A 26,669-nucleotide genomic window follows, 5' to 3' on the forward strand; every position below is an offset into this window, starting at 1 on the left:
AAAAAGGAACATACAGATTGAATAAAGTACCGACCTATTGCCCTCACTAGCTATCTATGCAAGACATTTGAAAGAATGGTTAACGAAAGATTAACTTAGTTAAACCTGATTACAGAGCATCAGTAAAGTTTCAGGGAAAGTACTCTCATCGAACAGCTAATAAAATGTGAAACAATCATAAAGTAATATATAATAGCATTTTTTTACATTGAAACAGCATATTACACTATTGGAAGTGCGGTATCAAAAAAGACCTGCACGAACTAGGTTTTAAATGCAGAATTCAACAACTTTTCAAATAATATACTCTTTCAAGTACGGATGAACAAAATACATTCAGTCCAAAAAATGGAAGTCCTCCAAGGAAGGATTTAATCTGTTACCCGTTTCAATATAATATGATTATATATATATATATATATATATATATATATATATATATATATAATCATAAAAATTAGACCAAGGAATGGATTACGCTCAATACGTATACAACCTACTCATATATATCAGCTTTTAAGGAAATTATAAGATGCAATGTGAAAGTATTTCCAAAGAAATATACACAAATAGCCTAGTCGGTAGCTCTCTAAATAATGCCAGTTAAAAACCTCCACCAAAATATTAAAATTTTGTGAATCCATTGTCTAATAATCGATTGAGGATAGTAGTTTTAAGGCGTTTTTGCAATAAAAGTCGATCCAAACATAACATGAAGCAATTTGATTCACTGAGTAAAAAATATTACTTCAAGGTTGAAAACTAACCAATAACCTTCATTTGATAGAGAGAGCCCGACTCGGAAAAGTGCAATGAAAAAACATTCATAACGATTTACATAAACTTTAATATAACTGATGAGTATCAAAATTTATTAATACAATATCTACCATTTTCTCTCCAACCTGTCAGAGAATCTCGCGAAACAAGTCATTTGCTTAACGATATAGCGTTCATCCGCCTAGAGTTATTTGCCCTTGTCACACGAGTGATGTCTGAAAGATCATTTACAGAGATGAAGTCAAACATGATGGCCCCACTGTCAATCATATTCAGCACAACACACAAGAGAATTGTTTCTAACCAAAAAGAAAAGATGCACATTATAAATATTTTTCTCTCCTGTTCGTCAAATCAAATGATCATTTCCAAGGATTCGTCTGACTGTAATTCCAAACATATGTCAAACTTATTGCAATCTAATTTTAGGTTTAACTAAACACGCACATTCATATCATTAACAATTGTCTCCTATATAAATGGTAAGTTTTTGCACGCCATAGCGCGACTTTATTAAATATAGCCGGAAATACCAGTTAATAAATATAAAAGATTTCGTTTTACAAAGTTTATATATATATATATATATATATATATATATATATATATATACTAAATAATGACGCTTTATTCTGATCACACCACCATCTAAAATATAAATCTCACCTGTTTGTATAAATGTATGTATGTATATTTATTTGTCTACTTACAACTTTCGGCAGATGCAACGGATGTTCACGGGATCGGTATCGGCTTGAAGCCCGATACTTCGGACGACAAATATCGAACAATTGGCTAAAAAATTATCTTCTCCTTCAACTGAGTACTTTTCTATAGGGAATGGTCGCTTTTTTCGCCCATATTTTCCAAAGTCATCCATTCTTTTCGATTGCTTAGACTAAATTCAAACCTTTACCATTTCTAGTTTGGTGATGGACGCAGCAGCGAAGACGTCTAATTTTTTTTTCACGTTCTTTTTCACGTTCTTTTCCTCCTTCGCGTTACTGGTTCGAGCCTTCCAGCCTGCTTGCTTGCCTACTATTACTTTCTTTTTTTTTTCTTTTTTTGATCAACACATACCTGCAAACACCTGGGCAAAGCCGAGCACCAGGGCTAGTAATATATAAAAGTATAGTAATAAAGAAAAGACATTTGAACATGGAATGTTCTCTGCAATTTTATGATGAATAACAAAGCAAATCGTTGCTCGATCTCAAAAAATTACTTCAACATAAATGAGCTTTATCAAATAAAAGCAAGTCTGGTTTCAGCGTCCGAATATACTAATAGAAGAAATTGCAATGGTTTTATATTTACTAAAAAACTGGTGGGTGAAACAAAAATAATGCAGGAAGGAAATGAAAATCTTAAAGTAGGAGAAAGAGAAAAACAAGAGAATTATATATATATATATATATATATATATATATATATATATATATAATGAAAATTATAATCGAATTTATCAAAATGATCCAAGATGGTAAAATTAAAGTAAATTATAAATATTAAAAAATTAATATTTATAAAATTATCTCAGCCAGATAAAAAAGCTCGATAAAACCAAATAGGAAATAGAGCTTATATATATTATATCTTCTATTTTCTTTACACAAACACACACACACACAGACGCGCATATCTCTATCTATAAATGTGAACGTGTCTGTGTGTGTACATTTCCCTACGCAATAACCCTGTCAATTTAAAGTCTACAGACTCGAAATTTGATATACAGGGTACTGGGATTTGGGGAAATCTTTGTGATCGGTTTTCGGCCAGAGATGTGGCTGGTAAGAGGGTCAAAATTCAACGATGTTACGTTTGAGAACTCTACCAACAATATCTGATCTAAACACTTGAAACTTTAGATATAGGTTCCTTGGACATGGATCTACCGTAATAACTGGATTTGAGCCCCCAAAAAATAAATTTTAAGGGGTCATAATAGGAATAAAAGTTTTTAAAAAATTGGCCGCTTTTTTTTGCTCAATATACATCTCCAAACACCCGGGCAACGCCGGGCACCCATGCTAGTATATATATATATATATGTATATATATATATATATATATTGTGAATTCCGATAAACTAATTAATTGGTTATTACAAAAATTGGCATATATATTCTAAGCAACAGAATGCATAATGTTACTGGCATATGAATAATGCAGAAATGTTGAGATGCATCATGCTTTATTTAATTATATTTTCACCCAAACAAAGGCACGGTGTCACTTTGATCTAGAGGGCTACTATAGGAGTCATAAGTTCCAGGGATACTATGTAAAGAGATGAGCAGCAAGATGTCTGTTCACATTACACTTGAAACTTCTGCATGTCAGTACAGTTGGGAAAACAAAATCCCGGAAGGGAGTTAAAAAATCTAGCAGTTCTGAGGAAGAAACTATTAGAGTACAAGGAGTTCTTATATCTAGGGGTCATTACTATGTGGTAGTGGGATTTAGCTCTCTGTCGGGTTTGTCGGGATATTTACGTCGAGGTGGTACAAGGGATAGTTTCTCGGAGCATTCACCATTGAAATACTTGTAAAACAGTCGGAGGGATAAAACATTTCATCGATGAGACAGAGGTTGAAGCTTAAATGAAAGTTCAGGACCAATCAGGTTGGCGACTCTTTTGAACCCTATCCAGGTGTAAGGATGGAATACTGTTGCCATATCTGGCCAGGAGCTGCTAAAAACAGCCTATCTTGCCTTGACAGAGTACAAAATAGACTTCGTGGCTTAGTGGGGGATGCCCTTTTCTCTACCCTGCAACCTCTCTCCCATAGAAGAGACGTTGCGAGCCTATCCTTGTTTTGTCGTTATTTCCATGGCAGATGCTTGTCTGAACTCAAATCTCTGGTCCCCCCTCGCCAATCTTTCACGAAAAACACCCGTCTAGCTGAATCCACTGTGAAAAATTTCCCCCACTCTATATCTGTGCCTAAATGAAAACGCGGATTCCATGAACAAAGCTTCTTTCTTAGAACTGCCCGCCTGTGGAACTCTGTTCCGTCTGCCTGCTTCCCACCGGACTACAACTTGGATGTGTTCAAGTCCAACGTTAACAAATTCCTAATGAACCGCCCCCTTAAGTAAACACTTCATCAAATCTGCACACTAACATCATGTACTTGCCATAACCCTTATCCCTGAGTGGCTTCCAGGCCTTGATAAGTGGTGATCACTGTGTAAAAAGAATAGACTAGTAGCAGCTGCATCAGCCCAAATGCGACAACAATACTCCATGCATAGGCGAATGGTGGCTTTATATAGGTACATGATACTTACAGGCGTAAGTAGCTTTCTAACACGGTAGAAAGAGCCCATCTTCCTCGCAGCGGCCCAGGAAACGCTCTAAATATATGTTTCAACTCATGTCCCCTGTGAACTAACACGCAGCAGATACGAGTTTATAAACATTCCTATGCAAATAGTGCCGATTGTATTTAAATATAGAACCGATTCAAATGTGATAAATGATGCAGTACTAATTATCAGAAAGTAATATTGTGCTACACAGTTCAATAAAAATAATAAAATCACATTGTATGAGACTATATTTAATTTACTCATACAGAATCTTTTAGCAGTCCATGTTGTTTAATTGCGATGTTCTTTTAGAATATTTCAAATTTCAACGTAATGTGTCACTGATAGCTTTTTGCATTGGAGAACCGTTTCACGTCGAATTTACTAGTTGCTTCTGTGCACTATTACAACGGCTATCGTATATACTTATAAAAGTGCGTCTACACCAATAGGTTTTGCCCAGAATAGACAGATTAGCTTATTTTTAGAGCCAACCTTTGCGACATGCCTTTTTGAAACTGTTTTGCTTTCAGAATGTATATTTAGCTTTTTTAAAGCATTACATACGAACTGAAGAAGGAATAAGTAGAATATTATAAAGATAGAGAAATCGTCTTAATTATATTTTAATTTAAATATGTTTGTCTGGTTGAAAAATACACATATTATATGTTAATTAATACAGATTTCTTATTTATTGTAAACAGAAATAGCATAGGTATTGAGTGTAACATTAAAGTCTTTAAAAAAATGAAGTAAAAAAAAATTCCAAGAAACTAAGATTCAGCAAGTATTATTTAAATGTTCGAAACAGTTCACTTTAATGTAGTAATTGTGGACTGTTTTCATCACCTTCATAGTTGTTTTTTCATCACGTTTCGGCCAACTTCTTCAGGAAGCAACTCTGGAAGACAGTAATTACTGAGAATACAGTTATTAGACTCGGCATTTCTATTCCCTTGCGGTTAATCACATGCAGAAGGGCAGATGATGAATTGCTCCAAACGTAATGAAACAACTGTATATGAGGATAATAGTCCGTAAATAAATTAATAAACAAATACAAAAATTACTCATCTCAAAGGATTCCAATAAATAAATATACAATAGTTCATCTCTTGTAAGTAAAACAAAATTATTCGAGATAAGAGTGGAACCAAACCCTAAAGAATGTGAGTGAAGTACGATAACCTATAGATCAGCTTGAAATGATCTTTAAAAAGTGTTTTCACACTTATTCTTAAAATAAAGCTTTCACAACGACGCATGCGCATTCGTGAAACAATTAGCAAACTGATAACGTGGAGAAAAGGACATGCAGCATCCGAAGAACAGATACTACACTTTGAGGTATTTATTTTCTCCCCCACTGAGCAAATTAAGCACAAGGCCGATTTTTAATGTGAGGAGTGAAGGGGAAATGGGGACCAACTCCCCGGGGAGTAGGGGAGCTGGATAGTGACAATTGGTATGAAAGGTTGCCCCCTACATTGAACAAGGTCTGATATGTGGAGTTACCCCCCACATATGGTCTTTGCGTGCAGTATCTGTGGGAACAGATGGTATTTATTTGCTCCCCCACCGAGCAAATTAGGCACAAGGCCGATTTTTAATGTGAGGAGTGAAGGGAGGGGGAAGGGAAAAAGGGGACCAGCTCCCGAGAGGTGAGAAATGGGAGCTGGTTAAAGGTAAGGCATGTGGGGTTGCCCCCACATCTGGTCTTTGCTAGTCAAAGCTAGTCATAGCTTGCAGTATCTGCCGGAACATATACTACACTTTGATCCCGGCCCGAAGGCCAAGTAGAATCCCTGATTGTAATTGATAATATGCAACCGAGTAAATCTGGGTTGGGTACACGAACTTTGTAAGTCGTTGTCGTTATCCACGTAGCCGTCGTCGTCGTCTTGAAATCCAAGCTGAACTGTCCATACTAAAATGACCTGTAAGAGTCTATCATTTATCTAACCGAGTTAATTCAACGGAAATAGTCTGTGTTTCACATTGTAAAACCCCATGCAATAAAAACTCGTCTAGCTACCACCACTCCAAACAATTTCCGTTACTCTCTGTCTGTAACTAACATTCCATAAGCCAAGTTTGTTGTCTAAAACTAGAGTACAATATGGTTCTTCGCATTATTTGGATTCATCGGACTACTGTTTTCATCTTGACTATGATTTTCACAACTACGCGGTCGATGTAACCGCCAACCTTCTTCAGGTGTATCTTGTCGAACTCTGGAATTTGAACGGAATTTGGAGTAGAACCCTTTATTTACTTTACGGGGGCAGTGTGCTCTTGTTACCTAAGCCATTACAGGATAGAGGTGCTAAGTAATGCGGATTTGTATTTTTCGGTCGCCCACACTGAGGATTGACCCTTCAACCTTCAAGAGAATATCACCTTTTATCAGTTGATTTTTTCAATTCTCTAATCACTGCGCCACGGGCCCTTCAGAAACGTAATATTGTGTAGATGCTTACCAGAATCGTTTTCAAGGCTAATGAAAACAAGTTCTTGTTGAACTGTCCTCTTAAATAATCAAACCCTACCGAAGTTTCAGAATTACCGATAATCGCGGTGTAGTCTTACAAACCGACACTCCTTAATGCTTACTAAGAGTGGAATTTGGCCTTCATACGCGGTGACCCCAAGTAAAACACTATCATTTAACGTATTTTTATTTGTCTATAACTTTTGTCTGTAATTAAACTAGTTATAATTTGACGCAGCAATTACTCCTCAATTGTTCTTACTTATGCCCCGCCAAGTAAAAGTCACTGATATATAAATTTAGTTAATAAAAAAACCTTTCTATCACATGGTTCATTGATTGTCTTTTTCAAGATACTAATTTGTAGGGAGACGTTTGGGAAAATCCTGTTTTAGAGATACATTTTCAAGCTTATTACCACGCCTTTTTAAATAATCATAGTTGCAACACTGACGATCACTACGCTGTTTTCTCGGTGACTGTTATACATATTAGCCCTTATCCTCGAGAAGCTTTCAGGCTTCGATAGATGCTAATTCGTGTTGTAAAATGTACCCTACTAGTTTTAGGTTAACGAGAAATGTTATCTGATAAACACAAACAAAATGAGTTTAAATACATACATTCACAAAGGAGACAGTATATATATATATATATATATATATATATATATATATATAATATATATATATATATATATATAGTGAAATTGTTTATAGATATAAAAACATACAATATGTTCCTATTTTCAGTCGTTTGCAAAAGGACTTTATAGCCTGAAAGTATCAATACATTTATACGATAGCGTGTGTGTGTGTTTTTTTTTTTTTTGTGTGTGTGTGTTTTGTGCGTTACACTTACATGTTTATTTTTCTTCCGAGTGACTGTCGTGTTATGACCTATTTCTTGTAAAAAATCATTTTTTTCAAACATTATTCATAAGTGTTGGTTTCGGTTTTGATTCCTGCTGATGCACCCAAGTCATATAGATATATATTATGTTTGAAAGCGCAACTTTATAATATATACAAACTTTACTCTATAATAATATATACGAAATCTACATGAATTACAATATATTTAAGTGTATTTTACGACTGGGTCGAGGCAAGCGTACCTGCTCGCTTAGATAAATACTTTTTCAGTTTTAACAAAAAATCTACAATAATACCAGGTCATCCTCATTTACGCTGAACATCCACAGAATGCCTAGATCTAAATATTATTAAAGAGTCCGCTGTTGAATTTCCACAGGTTCTGTTAGTTAGGAAGTATGAGTCGATTATTTCAAGGGCGTTAATTATATAGTAAATCCCCAGTTAATTGCAAAAATTATATTTAATTAAAAGTTCTTAGAGTTAATGTTAATCTGATGAGCATGCTTTCATTGTCAGAAATTTTTTTTTTTTGTAATAAAAATGTATTAGCAAATTAATTTTGAAGATTATAATATTTTTCAATCTGAAAAATATTATAATCGTCAAAATGAATTTGCTGATACATTTTTTTACAATCAGCTTAAATTAACAGACGACAATGAAGGTATTTAAACGGTGTGTATGTGTGTGTGTGTGGGTGGTTCTAATTTTGTTAATATGCGTATAGCAGTGGTCATGACGTTGAAGAGTGTAGCAAAAAAAAAAAAAAAAGGGCCGATGGAAACCGAGCATAAAATGAATGTTCGCACTATTGGTTTTTTTTTTCTTTTTGATTTATTTTCTCAACTAAATATTCAAGAAGAAATATAGTCGTATATGTGATGGAGGTGACGTTCAATTGGCAATTTCGTTAAATCCCAAAAATCCCTTGATTAATATTATATATTATATATAAATATTATTTATTTTCATTAATTCATTTGGATGCTTGCGCGAAGCCGATTGCGCAAACACGTTTGGCAACTATTACTGACATAAAAAAGATATTGTTTGTTGCTTTTCGTACATTTAAAATACAAAATGTGCATACATTTATTGTACGCTAACTTAGGAATTTAATGAATGCCAAGGCCGTATATTTTCAAAATATAATTACCCTAGAGAGCTTCAGGAAATTAGAATGATTTCTGACACTATAGCGACGCTAAGACACTGCTCGATCTGCTGAGAATCTCATTGTATATTTCGACATAATTTCAATCCGAAGCCATTGCAATGATGCCGTCAACAACCGGAAGCTAAACATTTAAAACGCGAATTAATTATGCAAAAAATGGACAATGCAAACCGATAAAATAACGATCGGAATTTTTCTGAAAGCCATTTCGAATATATTGAACAACTTTTGACAAAAAGAAACAATGAACAAGAAGTAAACGAAAGAAAAACTTCCGTTTGTGATTCATCATCATTCAAACGAGTACAATCGACCACATTTTATGGATTTTTATTCATAAATAATCAATTCATACTCCATGCATATCACGTTTAATACATTTCGCTTAGTGACGATGTTTTCACTGACTGCAATTGCCAACTAAAATTGTAGAAATTTAATCCTGGTATGCCCCCCCCCTGGCTATCAGGCCGTTTTGAAGAGCAGTGATAAAGCGGATTATATACATACACTGAAACGTTGTAATGTTTCTGATTACCATGAAAAGATACGTGTTAAATGTGCACATATTTTCTCCAAGGTTAAAACATTTGTGTGGGGGATGATTTAAAGGGTTTTGCTGTACACATAGTTTAAAACCAATAAATATTTATTTTATTATGACTACCAGCAGATTTTGTTTAACAGAATCAAATAAAAATAGATCACTAAAAGAATGGTTTTGCCATTGGAAAATATGCATATACTAGACTACCCGTGCCCCGTTGGGTCAGTATGTTATATTAGCTATGGAATTCATGTATGTGCGTGACACTTGTGGCGTAAAGAAAATAGGTTTTTTTGACATAACAGAAACATTTCTATGAAAGTATATTAAAATGAAAAAAGAATATAGATAGATTTCTAGGAGTCGTTCTGTTCATTATAATTGATTATTTTTGAAAAAAATATTTACAGTTACTAAATTATAAGTGGTTGGCCATACTTATAGATAAATGTGCACTGAACAGATACCATAATACTTGTTATAGTTAAATTCAAATTGATATATCTGCTTTTTTTTATTTACATCGTTCATTTCTGTATTACGTTTAAGCTATTTGAAACCCCCACTCTTCCCATGTTAAATAATAATTTCGAAATAATAAGGTTAATATTTCGGTGCGCAGGTCATGCGCGCATGCACAACCGGATGTCGTAAACCGGGTTACATACATCGTTACAAGGTCATTTGAGTTTGCTAATTATAAATTTTTCCGGTACTCCAAAAAGTTTCGCTTTTCCAGTTTCCGATTAACCGTCCTAATATATATATATATATATATATATATATATATATATATATATAGCCGCACTGATGAGCTGCGAAACAGTACTGTATGTGGAGGACACATATGTATATACATGAGAGAGAGAACAGAAAAAAAGTAATATTTGATTTACAGATAGAAAAATGTAAACTCAGAATGAATATAAATACCGTATATTTCGGCGTATAAGGAGACGGTCAAATAAGACGAGGTAAAAAATTGGAGCAAATTGTAATAAATTTATCATATATCGGCTGTATAAGATGACTGCTAAATCACGAAACCATGTTTGTTTAGTCTAGGCTCGAGATTGCAACAGCCGGTATCTTATGAAATATTGATTTTTAAAGATGATTTTTTTAACTTTAAGAGTAGTCTTATACACCAAAATCTATGGTAGTTTTCTGAATATATATTTTTTATTCGTTTTGTAGGAAATGTAATAATTTGTTGAAGTTAATAGTTACTGTTTAAGAAAGTGAAATGGCATTCTGAAAATTTTCCGTTGTCAGGACATAATGCATACCCGGTTTCTTATGAAATATTGATTTTTAAAGATGGTTTATTAAGGATTGTCTTATACGCCGAAATATATGGTATTTATATAATAATCCAAACCAAATGTAAAAGCTCTATAAATCCAACAAGGAGACAGAACTTAAATATAATATAAAAATAAATATTTTTTTGTTTGTACACCTGGTCGAATAATTAAAATTTTCTATATCTTCGTTTCGGGTTTATAAAGTTGTAAATTTGAATACATCTTCATACAATGCACTTATAAATGAATACTAAAATGTCACTTATTTTCAGTGCCTTGTTTTTACTATCAACAAAGTTAACTTTTATTTAAATTAACAATACGCCATAATCTTTTTTATTACTGCATATAGAGAATGTAGAAATAGAATACAAAACACGTGTATTTACACGTCTTATGTGCAAAACTATTTTGAATCATTCGATAATGTATTTGTTTGGTGTGTTTCATCTGTAATTGTTCTATTTTCATATACATGAATTGATTAGTCGAAATTAAACGCAATTAATAAGAATAATTTCCAAAGAAAGGACAGATTACTAAAACTCACCTAAAAATGACATATTTTTTTTAACTTTCAAGGGCAGTTATTTGAATGAAATTAATTACATATATATATATATATATTTTAGGTTGACAAGAAAGTTCTTGTGGTTTTTAACTTTTCAATTCAGATGAATATATCTCTGCTCAAACAAAAATTCATTGATAGAAAGCATCATCAGAATGAAGACATTTTTGCAAATGCAAAACATGTGTATTTATGCCAGTAACGTGAAGACCTTGCGTTCTGGTGACGTTGAAGATGCTGAAGGCGTTTTTGATATCGTTTATGTTTTTTAAACAGTTTTTTCGTAGGTAGTTGTCGAAATGCTTGAAATGTGGTAGTCGTTAGGTAAGAGATCTGGGGGTTATGGCAGATGTGACAAAGTTTCGTAGCCTAATTTGTTCAACTCTTGCAAGGTCAGTTAAGCAACTTGCGGACGGGCTGTAAAACTCCCGCCGCAGGTCAGCAGATGTGGCCTCTGATCCTGTCAACTGCAATAACCGTGATCGTCATCTTCCGTGAGTACTTTACATTATTCTCTCGTGTCGCAAGCTTCGTTGTCGGTTCCCGATATTGGCATCCGCTGAAAATCAGTTAGCTTCTTATGCAGATCAAAAGAAAACAAACACAGGTGTTTCTAGTCTACTAAAAGTTAATTCACGAAATTACAAGTGTTTTACATATGTACAATTGTTCAGTTCGATTACACCAGAAAACAGTCCGAAATCTTATTCTTCGTTCTCCACGGTGGCGACCGTGATGAAAAAGGGGATGGGTGGCGTTTTCTTAGTTGTGTGTTTTTCTCTCGAGATTCGGCTCCGATCTGATCTCCTCAGCGCTGGGTATTTGCTTATATTGGAAGGTGATTGGTGGGATAAGCTATTTCCCAGACCAATCAGAATCAAACTCGTTATTCGGAGAATTCCCAAATCCTTGCGTGTGTGTAAACTTAACAGGACTTTCACAGGCCTGCGAATCTGGGATCAGAACTCATATTTATTCACACGCTCAGAAGGTTAAAACTTTGACCGCTCCCACTCAGAAAGGTAGACATCCTGACCACAGGTTCGTCAGGACAAGAACGGATGTATGATTTCATTCTAACTTTAATCTGACATCTATTGTCACTTTTCTCAAGCAATTAATATGTATGTTTTACAAAAACACAATAAATTCATTCCTTCATATAGGTTACCCGTCGTTGTCAGGGCACACAATTAATGCTTAACAGACAATATCAGTCTAATTAACCAACCTTACTCGGTGTTTTAGGGGGGGGGGTTAATCTCATTAACGGGGGTGGTATTGCTTCCCTAGGCGGTCGCGCAACACGGGCGTTATCTTTGTGGATAATTGGGCCTTTTCTGTTGATTAATGGTCTTACTGGTTTCGACTGCATCCCCCCCCCCCACAAAAAAAACAGTCAGCATGACTTTCTTTTGGTGCAACTTTGGCTTCGGGAAGTGTCGTGGAGCTTCTCCGGCGTCTAACCACTAAGCTAAGTTTCGCTGGTTTTCGTAAAGAAGCCACATTTTATTGTGAAATACAACTCAGCGAAGAAGTGTGTTGTACTTGTTGCGTAAAAGAAGGGAAGACGGCACTTCATAACGGCGTTTCTTTTGGTTGTTGTTCAATTCTTGAGGCATCGATTCGTTTTTTATTTCTTTCCTATCTATCTAACGTGGTTCGAAATCGTCGTATACGTTACGTTTCATTCCGAAACAAGTTCTCGAACACTTGTGCGTGGATTGGCTTCAACTAAGTCTATTAATTGATCGCTTTCAACATCCGATGGTCGATCATTACGCTAATCATCTTCAAGAATCTCGTCGCCGCCGCAAAATTGCTTAAACCATCATTGTGATGTGCGTTTGGTAGTGGTTCCTTAGCCAAACGCTTCGTTGATATCGCGAGCTGTTTTAGTAGCTTTTCGGCCTACCTTTGATTGAAATAAAAAAAATTGTGCGAATTTGCTTTTTATCTTGTATTCAACGTTGTGAATTTTTTTTTTTTTTTTGTAATTTAAAGAATAAGATGTGGCGAAAAAAGCTCTTTAAAACTATATATAAAGTAATGGTCTTATACCGAAAACTTATAAGAAAATACATAAAAATTCTGCAACAACTTACATGTCAACCTAATATATATATATATATATATATATAACTACTTAATTTACTCACATAAAATTAATATACGAAAGTATAGATTTATGCGTAAACTAAGTATTTACTTCAAAATTGCTCAGTACGTAGGTAGATCTAATTAGTAATAGTTATTTATATATATATATATATATATATATATATATATATATATTATGATAATTAAAAATGGATAAAATCGGACATTATGAAATTAACATGAACGCAGAGAGACCTAAAGGCTGGACGTTTCACCCGTGTTAAGCAGACTTTTAAAGAGGGATGATCAATGGCGAGAGGGTCGAATGTTTAGTGTAATATATACTAATAAGGGGAATAGTTATGTAAATTAAACATTTATATTCATATATTCTCTTTATGCTGGTTGTAATAGAAAATAATATATCAAATTAAGAAGGGACTATTTAGGGTTATCTTGTATCTAAAATGTTTTCGTCAACAATGAATTTCGACAGATAGGAAGAAATATGGAGAAAGCGTTTTCTTTGCTTAATTTTATTAGTAGATTGGGAAATGAGAGCAGATTCGATTAGACGACGTGCATTGTTTTAGAAGAGTCAAAAAGGAGATGATTCTCCATAATATGACAGAAAATAGCATTAAGTGTATTATTATTAGTAGTAGTAGCAGGACTTGTGGAAATTCACCAGGGGATTCATTCATATGTAATATATTGATGTTGGCATTCTGTGGGTGTTCAGTATAAATAGAGAGGCGCTATTATTGTATTTTTTTTTGTTAAAACTGCAATAGTATTTATCTAAGTTAGCACGAACACCCGATGAAACACAGTCGTAAAGTACGCTTAAATATGATATTTTAATTCTTGCAGAGTTCGTATATATTATTATAGAGTTAATGTTCTATCGATGTTTTATGCTATGAAGTTGCAATTTCAAACATAAAAAAATATCCATATGACTTGGGTGCATTAGCTTGAATCGAAACCGAAAAAAAAATTTATGAAAAAAAAAATGTATATATCTATAACTTAAGTTCCTTCAGCCATAAGCAAAACCGAAACCAAAACTTACGAAGGATCCTTATAAAAATTATTTATGACAAGAAATAGAACATAACAATTAAACGACCCGGATGTAAGCATGGCACACAAAAAAATACACACGCTATCGTATAAATATATTTAGATTATTCCAATCTCTCTTGTATGTATATATATATATATATATATATATATAAAGCTGAACGTCTGTGTGTGTGTGTCTGGTCACGCATAGGCTCCTATATTGTTGACTATTTTAAAAAACTGATTGCATATAATGATAGAAGATGTATTGAGGATCAGGAATGGGTATGTTTGATCTGGCAGAACGGTGGTTCATAAACATTCGTGTCTGGTCCACAAATTATGGAAATAAAAAATGAAAAAAAAAACGTTTACAAGATTTTTCTATATAGATGCCCATAATAATACTTTGATTAGTATGGTTTAACTTAAATAGGGATGGTATAATAAAATTGTGGGGTCTGCGTTCGCGCCTGGCCTCCATAGAATGGAAAGAGACACAAACTTTAATAAAGACTTTTCATGTCGATCTGCGTAAGTATACTTCGATAATTATGTTTCAGTTTGAAGAAATATGGTATAATAAAATTATGGGGTGTTCGTTCGCACCTAACCTCCATAGAATGGAAATATGTCACAAAGTTTAAGAAGGTTTTTTTATATAAATCCACAAAATATTGTGATAAGTTTTTCAGTGTGAACAGGTATGGTATAATAAATTATGGGGTTTATCTGTTTTATTTTTATTTTTATCATATTTTGCTTTGGTTTTGATACCCCCAAATTCGAAGCTATCTCTTTACAACCCTTCCTTTCCATAACCTATCATACTTTCATAAATCAGAGTCCATTATCTGTACGCTGTTTTGAACCGAGTTTACGACGGGTACTTTTGCTAGTATATATATATATATTGGCGAGGAGAGTACTAAAATTTATTGTGGCTGTTATAAAATGTCCAGTCTTTGAACCAATAATGACGAATATATGTGTGGGTTTCTATGAAAATTGTTATCCGGACCCATAAAACCGTTAGTCTACTTTCGATGTGTAGACGACACATTCTGCTTATTCAATAATGAAACAGAGGCAAATAAATTATTCACTTAACGAAATGCGTCCTGTGTTGAAGTATAACTATGAACGGAAAAGTAATTATATTTTAGTTTTCCTTGATGTATTGATAAGGAAACCTCCAAGTTATCTTACATCAATTTACCGTAAACCAACGTTAACAGGACTGTGCACACGTTCGGATTCATTCTGCCTTAATAAACAGAAGTATACTTTAATTTGGACCTTTACACATCGTGCCATCATGATTTATTTAAAATCGTCATTGGATGAAAAACTAAAAGCGATCACAAAATACTTTTTTTAATAATGGATACCATCTATATGTGATTAACTCTGTCATATAAATGGAAAATAATTATTCTCAAATATAAATTTTTATGGCAGCTAAATGTACAATTTACAGTTGATTACATTGGTTAAGGACTATAAGTGAAAAATTCGCCAAACAGATAAGCTCAGCTGTTGAACATTGTTATTTTGCCTCCAATGTACATGCTGTGTTTTCGACAAAACCATTATCCCCATCCTCTCGAAATGACGCTCTGCCTCGTCATATGATTATAATTCATCAATTTAAATGTAGTTGCAGTGCCATCTACGTTAGCAGAACGACCCTTTGGTTATATGGTCGCGTCCAACAACGTTTACCCAGCAAAATCCGGAATGTAATCTACCGAACACTGGATGTTTTGAGTCATACGTATGGTTCTGCTATAACTGACCATTTACATAAAAACCCGCCATGTGCAATGAATTTCAGCAGTGGCTGGTTTTCTATTCCAAGTCACGCTCCTTCGTTGTTTCATCTGAAGGTCTTGGAGACTATACACGTCCGTTTAAAGAGACCTTCTCCCTGTGGGCCTGAAGATGATTATTCTCTTAGGCGTTTCCTCTCCACTGTATAATTATCATAACGATAGATCTATTTAATCCTTCCTCCCTTTTATTTATTTATTTGGGGGGGGGGCAGTTTGATTTTATTTTAGTCGTTCCTCCGTTTAAATTATTTTCGCTATACAGAAAAAAAAACTCGATTCGGCTCGGAAAAAGTGAGTTCTTCCCCCTTATTTATTGTATTTTGTTTTTAATTTCCATCCTTGTTTTTACCATGAATATAAAAAAAAAACTCTGTTTTCCTTTTTTAACAGCTATAATATATATTAATAGTTGGAATTCAAAAACTTTATATGGTTCTTTTATACAACTTTTGTTTATTTCATCTTGATCTCTCGTTTTGTTAATGGGAGAACAATTTTATGAGTTTGTTTTCGTAAAAATTCTTTTTCACTAACTCGTCAGATATTATTTCCATCCGATGGTAACAACATAAAGTTAATTTTATACATGATAAACCTGGTGTTCGTTTGAGGAAAAGAAGTTCCATCCCCACGTTGTTATAGTCGGCCATCTCGAGAACCGTTCAAACCAAAATTCTTGTATTTGACCTTTTTTTCGTATTTTTTGTTTGTCTTAATTTCCAATTTCTTTTTTTCTATTATTTATTCTTTGCTATCTTTTTATGATTACTACATTTATGCATATTTATTCTAATATTAATTTTGTTTGGTTTTGAAGTATTATTTATTAGTTAAGGTCCTTATTTCAAGGGGGGTCACGCTCATGGAATATATTTTTATTACTACAGTTACTTGACTTACATCTTTTTCCTATATATATATATATATATATATATATATATATATTAAATATGTTATGTAGATTATATGTTTAACATAATACGTGTCGATTAATCACCACCGCGTTGCAGAGATCGCTGGTACTTATAAGATAATAAATACATTTTACCGTGCTAAATACATAGACAGATGTTAGTGGTAATAGTAGTAGTATAACCCTCATATCATGACTCGCGATTAACGCACATAGAATCACCTATTTTTTTTTTTTTAGAACAAAGGGAGAAGCAGTAAATCTGGAAAAAATGTAAGGTTTATTGAAGAACTGATAATGAAAGCATAACTTCTGGAATCGCGCATGTGGGTTTAGAGTGATTGAATGGCGGAACAGATTAGGATATAAATGAGTTGGTTAAGATATATGTGAATGTCAGGCGTGAAATTGATCATTTTAAATATAGATATGATGAAGACATGACGTATATGTATAGTATCGCACACATGAAAAAATGTGTTATATATTTGCGGTTGAAGAATATATTCACTTCTGTATGAGAGCAAGAGAAAATAACTTGTATGCCAGAGAATGAATAGATGTTTCCATGTAATTGAACTGATTCAAAAGATCCTTACCGACATGGAATGCAATGAAAATCCTTTGGCTATGTTTGTTGATTCTATAAGTGGTCGACGAAGAGTTCTTATGCGCATCTTATTCAAAGATCTGTGCCGACATAAGTGATTAAATATTTGGAAACTAAAAATGTAAAAAGAACCTCTAGAAAATGGTGATCGAATCGTGCATGCACATTTAATAAAAAAAATCAGAAAACAATGAATGCTATGTACGAGATAGTATCGGCAAAATAAAAAAGTTAATCAATTATATCCTGCATATGTATATATCTATACACACACAGGCGCGTGTGCGTATATAAGTGTGTGCATATGCATAGATGATAGTATGTGGATATATATATTTAGCTGCTTGTATGTATGTGTTTATATATATATATATATATATACCTACTTGTGTGTATGTATGTGTGTGTATATATAGCTGCTTGTGTGTATGTATGTGTATATATATATAGCTGCTTGTGTGTATGTATGTGTGTATATATATATAGCTGCTTGTGTATATATATATATATATATATAGCTGCTTGTGTGTATGTATGTGTATATATATAGCTGCTTGAGTGTATGTATGTGTATATATATAGCTGCTTGAGTGTATGTATGTGTATATATATAGCTGCTTGAGTGTATGTATGTGTATATATATAGCTGCTTGAGTGTATGTATGTGTATATATATATAGCTGCTTGAGTGTATGTATGTGTATATATATAGCTGCTTGAGTGTATGTATGTGTATATATATAGCTGCTTGAGTGTATGTATGTGTATATATATAGCTGCTTGAGTGTGTATGTTTGTGCATATATATATAGCTGCTTGAGTGTATGTATGTGTATATATATATAGCTGCTTGAGTGTATGTATGTGTATATATAGCTGCTTGTGTGTGTATGTTTGTGCATATATATAGCTGCTTGTGTGTATGTATGTGTGTATATATATAGCTGCTTGTGGGTATGTATGTGTATATATATAGATGATTGTGTGTCTGTTTGTGTATATATATAGCTACTTGTGTGTATGTATGTGTATATATATATATAGCTGCTTGTGGGTATGTATGTGTATATATAGGTGCTTGTGTGTAAGCACGTATATCTATATACCTGAAGTTGTGTGCATAAATATATATCTGCTTGTGTGTGTATATATATATATATATAGTTGTTTGTGTGTATTTATGTATATGTATGTGTAAAAATCAATAAAATAATCGAAATTACTAAACAAAAAACGATAAAATAGCACGTAAATTCATCTTGGGCGTCCTGGCGTAACCATATGCGCACTCGATGGTTGCTATTGTTTGAAGCTAGAAACTCGGAAGGACAAAATAGTGTCGGTATATAACTGTTTTATAAGTAAAATAAATAATTTAATATATTGTATATAAAACGTTTATCATCGTAAAGAAAATTTAACATAACTTGTAAAAAAAAACGATCAAATAGCACGTAATTCTAACTATAGTATCGTAGCGTAAGCGTATTTGCACTTGACCATGATACATGTAATTGGATGTACGAACCCAAGTGCAGTCAGCTACGCTGATGATCACTAGTACGGCAAGCACATGTCATGCGCAGTGCTGAATGTGACACCTACCATAAGTTAGTGTACAAAATCAACTTTTTGTTAACATCGGATAGAAACATCTGATGAGTTGGTGGGAATCAGAAAATTTTTATGTACACATAAAATCATAAAATTGTCATCCCATTAACGAAACGGCTGTAATGAAGTAATCCAAGATAAAATAAAGAAAATTAAAAAAAGAAAAAACTCAGTCTTTGAATTTACACAAGTTTAGCAATATATATGCTCTGCACCTATAAAATAGATACATTGAGGTTCACTCGAAATTAACGGCGATTCAGTTTTTATCATAAGTCTCAAACCGGTAAACGAAAACTGTATACATTGAAGTAAACAATATTTCAAAAATAAACATATATAAAATGTGTATACATACATATGTATACATACATATGTATGTATATAAATATATACCCATGTTTATATACATATATATACATATTCTCACACATAAATATATACACATATTTATACGTATATATACATATACACACACACACATATATATATATATAAGCTGAACGTCTGTGTGTGTGTGTGTGTGGTCACGAGTATATGTAATCAGTTTTTTTTTAAATAGTCAATCATATAGGAATATGGTTGACTATTTAAAAAAAATGATTACATATACTTATAGAAGATTATCGAGACACAGGAATGGGTATGTTTGATCTGGCAGAACGATGGTTCATTAAAATTGTGGGGTCTGCATTCGCGTCTGGTCCACAAAGTATCGAAATAAGAAACTTAAAAATTAAAAAAAAAAACGTTTACAAGTGTTTTTGATATAGATTTAAATAAGAATACTTTGATAAGTATGGTTTAACTTAAATAGGGATGGTATAATAAAATTGTGGAGTCTGCGTTCGCGCATGGCCTCCATAGAATGGAAATAGGCACAAACTTTAATAAAGACTTTTCATATCGATCTGCGTAAGTATACTTTGATAATTATGTTTCAGTTTGAAGAAATATGGTATAATAAAATTATGGGGTGTTCGTTCGCACCTAACCTCCATAGAATGGAAATATGTCACAAAGTTTAAGAAGGTTTTTTTAATATAGATCCACAGAATATTGTGATAAGTGTTTCAGTGTGAACAGGTATGGTATAATAAATTATGGGGTTTATCTGTTTTATTTTTATTTTCATCATATTTTGCTTTGGTTTTTATACTCCCAAATTGGAAGCTATCTCTTTACAACCCTTCCTTTCATAACCTATCATACTTTAATAAATTAGAGTCCATTTTATGTAGGCTGTTTTGAACCCATTCAACGACGGATACTTTTTCTAGTATATATATATATATATATATTTAACATCTCTCCTTGGGCAGAACATTTCCGTAATGTATCTCGCCGGCTGGTTTATTTGCGTTAAAGCGAGGCTCGATGTTTTTTAAATAAACAAGCAGCTCGATGACTGTAAAGCGATGGGCGAGTGTTTATTTAAATGAATATTTGATGAGGTCATTTGCAGACACCGATCCTATGGTCGGATATTAGAACTGCCAGCTATCAAATCGATGATTGTAAATTCGATCGCTGGCTAGGGAAAGGTGCTGGTCTGGCCGCACTCATAAGCTGTGATACAGCGAAATTATACTGTATGTAGATGACCATATATATATAAATACATTTTTCTATTTTACACATGCATCTATATGTCGTTATGCATTCATGGATTTTACGGTCGGCCAGTTACAATTATCTACAAAACTTTTCCGACGATATTTCTTATATAAAAGTTAAATCCATATATTTTGCCCTACATTCGTATTGAGCACTCTTGCATTTAACTTTTAAACTTCATTTGTGGCTTCACCTCTGGAAAATATAATCTTGGAATATTAGTTGTGTTATGCACGTTTATCGAATAAAATTGTTGTTTTTAATGGTTAATTGGTCACTTTTATTTTTAAAAAATATCCCATTATTCTTTATTTTATGTTTTGTTGCATTCTATTCTATTGATATTCTCCTGATGAGGTTATAGCCGAAAGAGCTTTAGAGTGATGCCCGCTTCTGTTTATAATATATATATATATATATATATATATATATATATATATATATATATATATATATATATATACGTAATATATTAGCATACAAGGTAATATGCGTGAATGCATAGTATTGTAATTATATGTATATATCCTTTGTTTTTTTTTTGTTTTTTTGCAATCCGTTTTGAATTAATACAATTATTTACGAAAGTCCATTCTTACCTACTAAGTTTCCCTTTCACCATTTGGTGCCCATATGGAGAGCGGCATATATATATATATATATATATATATATATATATAATACATATGCATCAAAAATATATAGTCATCAACATACAGTCCTATTTCGTTGTATCACAACTCATCAGTGCCGCTAGACTAGCATCTCTCCCAAGCCAAGGATTGAACCTAGCACCGTCGTGTTGACAGCCGGCAGTTCTCTCACTCGACCACAGAAGCGACGCCCGCAAATAACGGAATGTATATTTAAACAGACATCCGCTATTGTTTTTAAAATATAATTATCGACTGACACGTTTTTCGTCGTCTACGACTCATCGGAATGGCTGAATCTAGCCAAATTCGAAATCGGGACCCCATGGTAAGAAACTTAATCTATTACCTTTCGTCCACATCGCTGACTGTTCGGATATATCGCGATTTACGTATATGTTTATTTTTTGTTACGACAAATTGGTTAAAGGGAAAATTAATCCCAACTCGCATTTAGGTAAAAAATGCACCTTTGTAAATAATTGAATTCATTCAAAACGTATCGCAAAAACAAAAAACAAACAAATAACATCTATTTAATCGCGATATATCCGAATAGTTAGCGAGGTGGACGGGAGGTAAGAGTTTAGGCTTCTTACCGTTGGGTGCCGATTTTGAATCTCGCTATATTTAGCCCATCTGATGAGTTTTAGACGAGGAAACACATGTCAGTGGATAATTATATTTTTAAAAACATATGTATATATAAAGAGAGACTTTATATATTTAAAATTTCATTTAAAAGAAATACTTTTCGAAATACAAATTAAACAAATTTGTATTTCGAAAAGTATTTCTTTTAAATGAAATTTTAAATATATATATATATATATATATATATATATATATATATATATATATATATATTAAATACAATGTTTACAATAAAAGTTTTAAAGTAAATATTTTAAACATTTATGTTTCAAACAATAAATTTTAATTTTATTGTTAAAAATAATTCTTTCTAAATGCAATTTTAAATATATAAACTCTAATTGTATTTGCTCTATCCAATATATTGAGCACTTTTATTGGCTGTGATTATCTGCAATAAGATTTTGTAAGACTTGAAACTACTAGGTTCACTTATCTGTAATTTAATTCATTCCATTCCCTCGACGTATATAATATATATATATATATATATATATATATATATTAAAAGGAGATTAATAAGAAGGAACATAATTAAGCTAATAAATTGTGCGATCGTTTCGGAAACGACGTTTTTATTGAGATAGACATTAAGTCATGGACAATAATTTTAACATAGTTTTTTGAAACAGTCTCCTCATCAGCAAAAATATTGGATGGGCTTTTATTAAAGACATCAAAAATAAACCTAGCATTTTTTTAAGTAAGGATGATGTATCTGGAAAATATTTAAATATAAAGGAAAATAGTTACTTTTTTATGTTGATAAACAAAGTAAGAAAAATTGAGAATAAAAATTAGAATAGAATTATGAATTGGAATTGGGTTTTAATGTAATGTTATAATAAGATATTTTAAAGACAATTTAACAAAGATTATATATATATATATATATATATATATTAACCTCATAATGGTTCGTCTTTTAATATTCGTATTCATCATCATAGCATACATTTGGGTGTTAGATGTAGCTTATGAATGCTTTACATGTTGAATTTTCAAAGTGAACGCCAATGGAATAGTTTTATCGGCTAGAATTCGTTAATAACGCCAAATTTCAAATTTAAAAATATATTTAAAAAAACAAAGGGAGATAATCGTATTAAGCTAGGAAAATGATCAAGGGGAGATAATCCGCGTTTATGTTGCCTTATAAAAGAAGCTTATTAGTAGTAATGAAATAAAAGTAATAATATTTTAATTGCAATTATATTTATTCAATTATTTATGGAACTTAATAAAAATAGCAACATGTAAAAGTTACATTTAAATAGATATTTAAATAAGATAGAAAATAATCGTAAAAATATCAGATAAACTAATAATAATAATGATCCAAATTTTATTTATAAAGTTATTAATTTTGAGATAGATTATTATGAAAATTTTCATGACTTATGCTGGTTTATATTTGTTAAATCGAAACCAACGTTTATGAATCCATTCAGAGAAAATTTAATCTTTTATTTTATGGCTACTCTATTACTAAGGTTTTTAGTGGCGCCTATGTAGAATTTATCGCATGCTCCACATTTTAATTCATAGACCACATTTTTGAGGTGCAGTCTAGGTCTTTTTTTAATTTGGAATGTTTGTATTGGGTTAATGAATGTGTATGTGTTTCCCTCTAATATTATGTTGAAGACTCCACATCGTTGTTTGTTGCACATTGTGACTCCTTTTGTCGTCTTGATTGAGTTTGGATAAAGAAAGAATGCGTTTTAGGTTTTTGGTTTGGTGTTGCTTTTTATTATTTTTGTTGTTTTAAGGGAGTTTATTTTGCTGTTTTGGTAAGTAGGACGAAGTTTTTCATTATCTCCGTGAAAGTTCTGAGTTCTTTGTGTTGCGTGTGGAGACGTATGTTAGGATTTGTTTTTTATTTCGTTTTTTAAAGGTTCTCAAGTATTCTACTGGTATATTTATCGCAAGTTGTGGTGGGTATTTTCTTTTTCTAAGATTCATTCGTAGTTCCTTGAGTAGAATTGTTCGAAGGTTTTTGTCTGTGAATATAATGCAGATTCTACCTGATAACGTGTAGGGAATGGCGTTTATACAACTTTTATGGTGGTGACTTTTAATGTGTATGGATGTTGGGTGTCTGTAGGTTTGCAATAGATGTCTATGATAATGCTATTGGCTTTAATTTTTATCAGTATATCTAGGAAAGGTAATTCTGTAGTGCTTTGTCCTAGGGTGAATTTAATTTTTGGATGTAGGTTTTAAAGCATGGTGTGTAAGTCTGTGATGTCCCCCATGTCTGTTTTCACAGGATGAAGCAATCAAGGTATCTTTTCCCGGATTCTATAAACAGTATTTTAGTGTTATGGCCAAATTTTTGTTCTATCTTTTCGTATAAGGTTTCTTCTAGGTAGGTTAGTGTAAGGGTTGCGTATGTTGGTGCTATTTTCGTTCCCTAGTGTTTGAATGTAGTTGACATTGTTGAATTCGAAGCAATTATTATTTAGGATTATGTCTATACTATCGATGATGAATTGTGTGTATGTATGTGTATATCTTCATGTGTTTCTGTATATATGCGTATGTATGTGTGCATGCGCGGGTGTCTGTATATATATGTATGTGTGGGTGTATGTGTGTATATCATCTGGTGTTTACTTTCCATTTTGTTTGTGTGTGTGCGTGAACTTATGTTTGGGTTATTGAGTACATGTATGTGTGTTTGGATTGGGAAAGACAAAACTTTAACCAATATATGTGTGGTCTGAGAGTAGGTGGATCTGAGTGGGTGCGTGTGCGTATATATATATATATATATATATATATATATATATATATATATATGGGTGGGTGGATGTGTGCGCGTGTGTATATGTAGGTGTGTGTGTATGTATGTATGTATGTGTGCTCCTGCACGTGTTCTGTATATATGCGTGTATGTGCCTACATGCGTACCTGTGTATATATATATGTCTATATACATATATGTGCGTATATGTATGTGTGTGATTGCGTGTGTATATATCACCTGTTATCTATTTTGCATTTTGTTTATGTATGCGTGTACTTATGTTTGGGTGATAAGTACATTATGTATGTTTCGATTGGGAATCGACAAAAACATCACGGTGCTTGACTCACACACATTTACGCACACGCACGCACAACAGACAACTCTCGCCTTAACATACAGGCACACACTGGCACACACGCAAACAACTCAAGAAAGAAAGAAAATCACAAAAAAAAAAACATAAAAATGTTCACCAAATTGACCAAAAGCCCCCAAGCCTACTAAATGGACTTAACTCTGATTGAACTCTAGATCAACACACCGACTATTGGTGACAAAAAGTCCGAGATCGGCATTTTTCTAAAAAACACAATCAGTGTTGTCAGAGTTAAAATGCTTTCCAAAATGACATTTCAAACTTTCACTTTAAAAATAATATTTATATAAAAATATCTGCAGAGAGCCAAACAAGGCTTGAAACGCGTTATAAAAAATATTTTAAAATAAAAAATGATAAAAGTCTGAAAAACACAATTGTTGATGGCTACACTCTCTATATATACTATGTTAATTGACTTTTCTAAGGCTTTTGACACTGTGAACCGTACAGATCTTTGGAAGGTATTGAAAAAATGTGGCTTTCTAGACATAAGTGATTGCATATCTTCATGCGGGTGGGAAAGCATCAATCGTGTCAAGTGAGGACTTTCCGAACAGTTCAATATAACTAATGGCACCAAACAAGGATGTGTTACGGCTCCGATTTTGTTTGCTCTATTCTTCTCCGTTGTTTGCAAACACATTTTCAGATGTTGATGCTGAGTAAAATTTCAGTTCCGCACAAGTGGAGGGATATTCAATCAGCGTTTCAAACCAAAACCGCTCGTTCGTATTACAATCATCAGCGTTTGCTATTTGCAAATGATGCTGCACTGGTTGTAACCTTCCTCGAGGAAGCTAAACCACTTGTAATTCAACTTTCTGCTGCATGCAAATCCTTTGGCATAACCATCAGTATAAAAAAAGAAGTCATTACATCAAAGCAGATCCACATTGTGAAAGCAAATCGGCCACAATTTTCCAGTAACGCTTATCCGAGTTGATGGAAGCAATCTTAAATCTGTGAAAAACTTCACATCTTGGTAGCGTTGTCAAAGTGCATCGATCGATGATGAAATCGTGAAAGAATCTCTCCTGCAGGCAAGGCATTTCGAAATCTGAGTGCCTGATTGAGGAAAATCCGAGGAATAAGCCTAAAAACAAAGAAGTGTATAAAATAGTCATGCTTACCACGCCGCTATATGCATCAGAGACACGGACGTATTGTCGTAACTAAATGAAGCAACTTCTTCCACGAGAGATGTCTCCGTACTATTTGTGCTTTTACTCTTAAAGACCTGATATCCAATGCAAAATGGTTTATATTTTGTAGTATCGGTTGAATAGAAATTTCCCTGATGCAATCACAACTTCTCTGGGAAGGCCATATTGTTCGCATAGACGATAGTCGGATACCGAAACAACTCATGTACAGTCAGTTTGAAGATAGTAACCGTAAT

The sequence above is a fragment of the Euprymna scolopes genome, chromosome 23, assembly GCF_053919585.1.
Source record: "Euprymna scolopes isolate OS-2025 chromosome 23, ASM5391958v1, whole genome shotgun sequence".
NCBI classification, from domain to species: Eukaryota; Metazoa; Mollusca; class Cephalopoda; order Sepiida; family Sepiolidae; genus Euprymna; species Euprymna scolopes.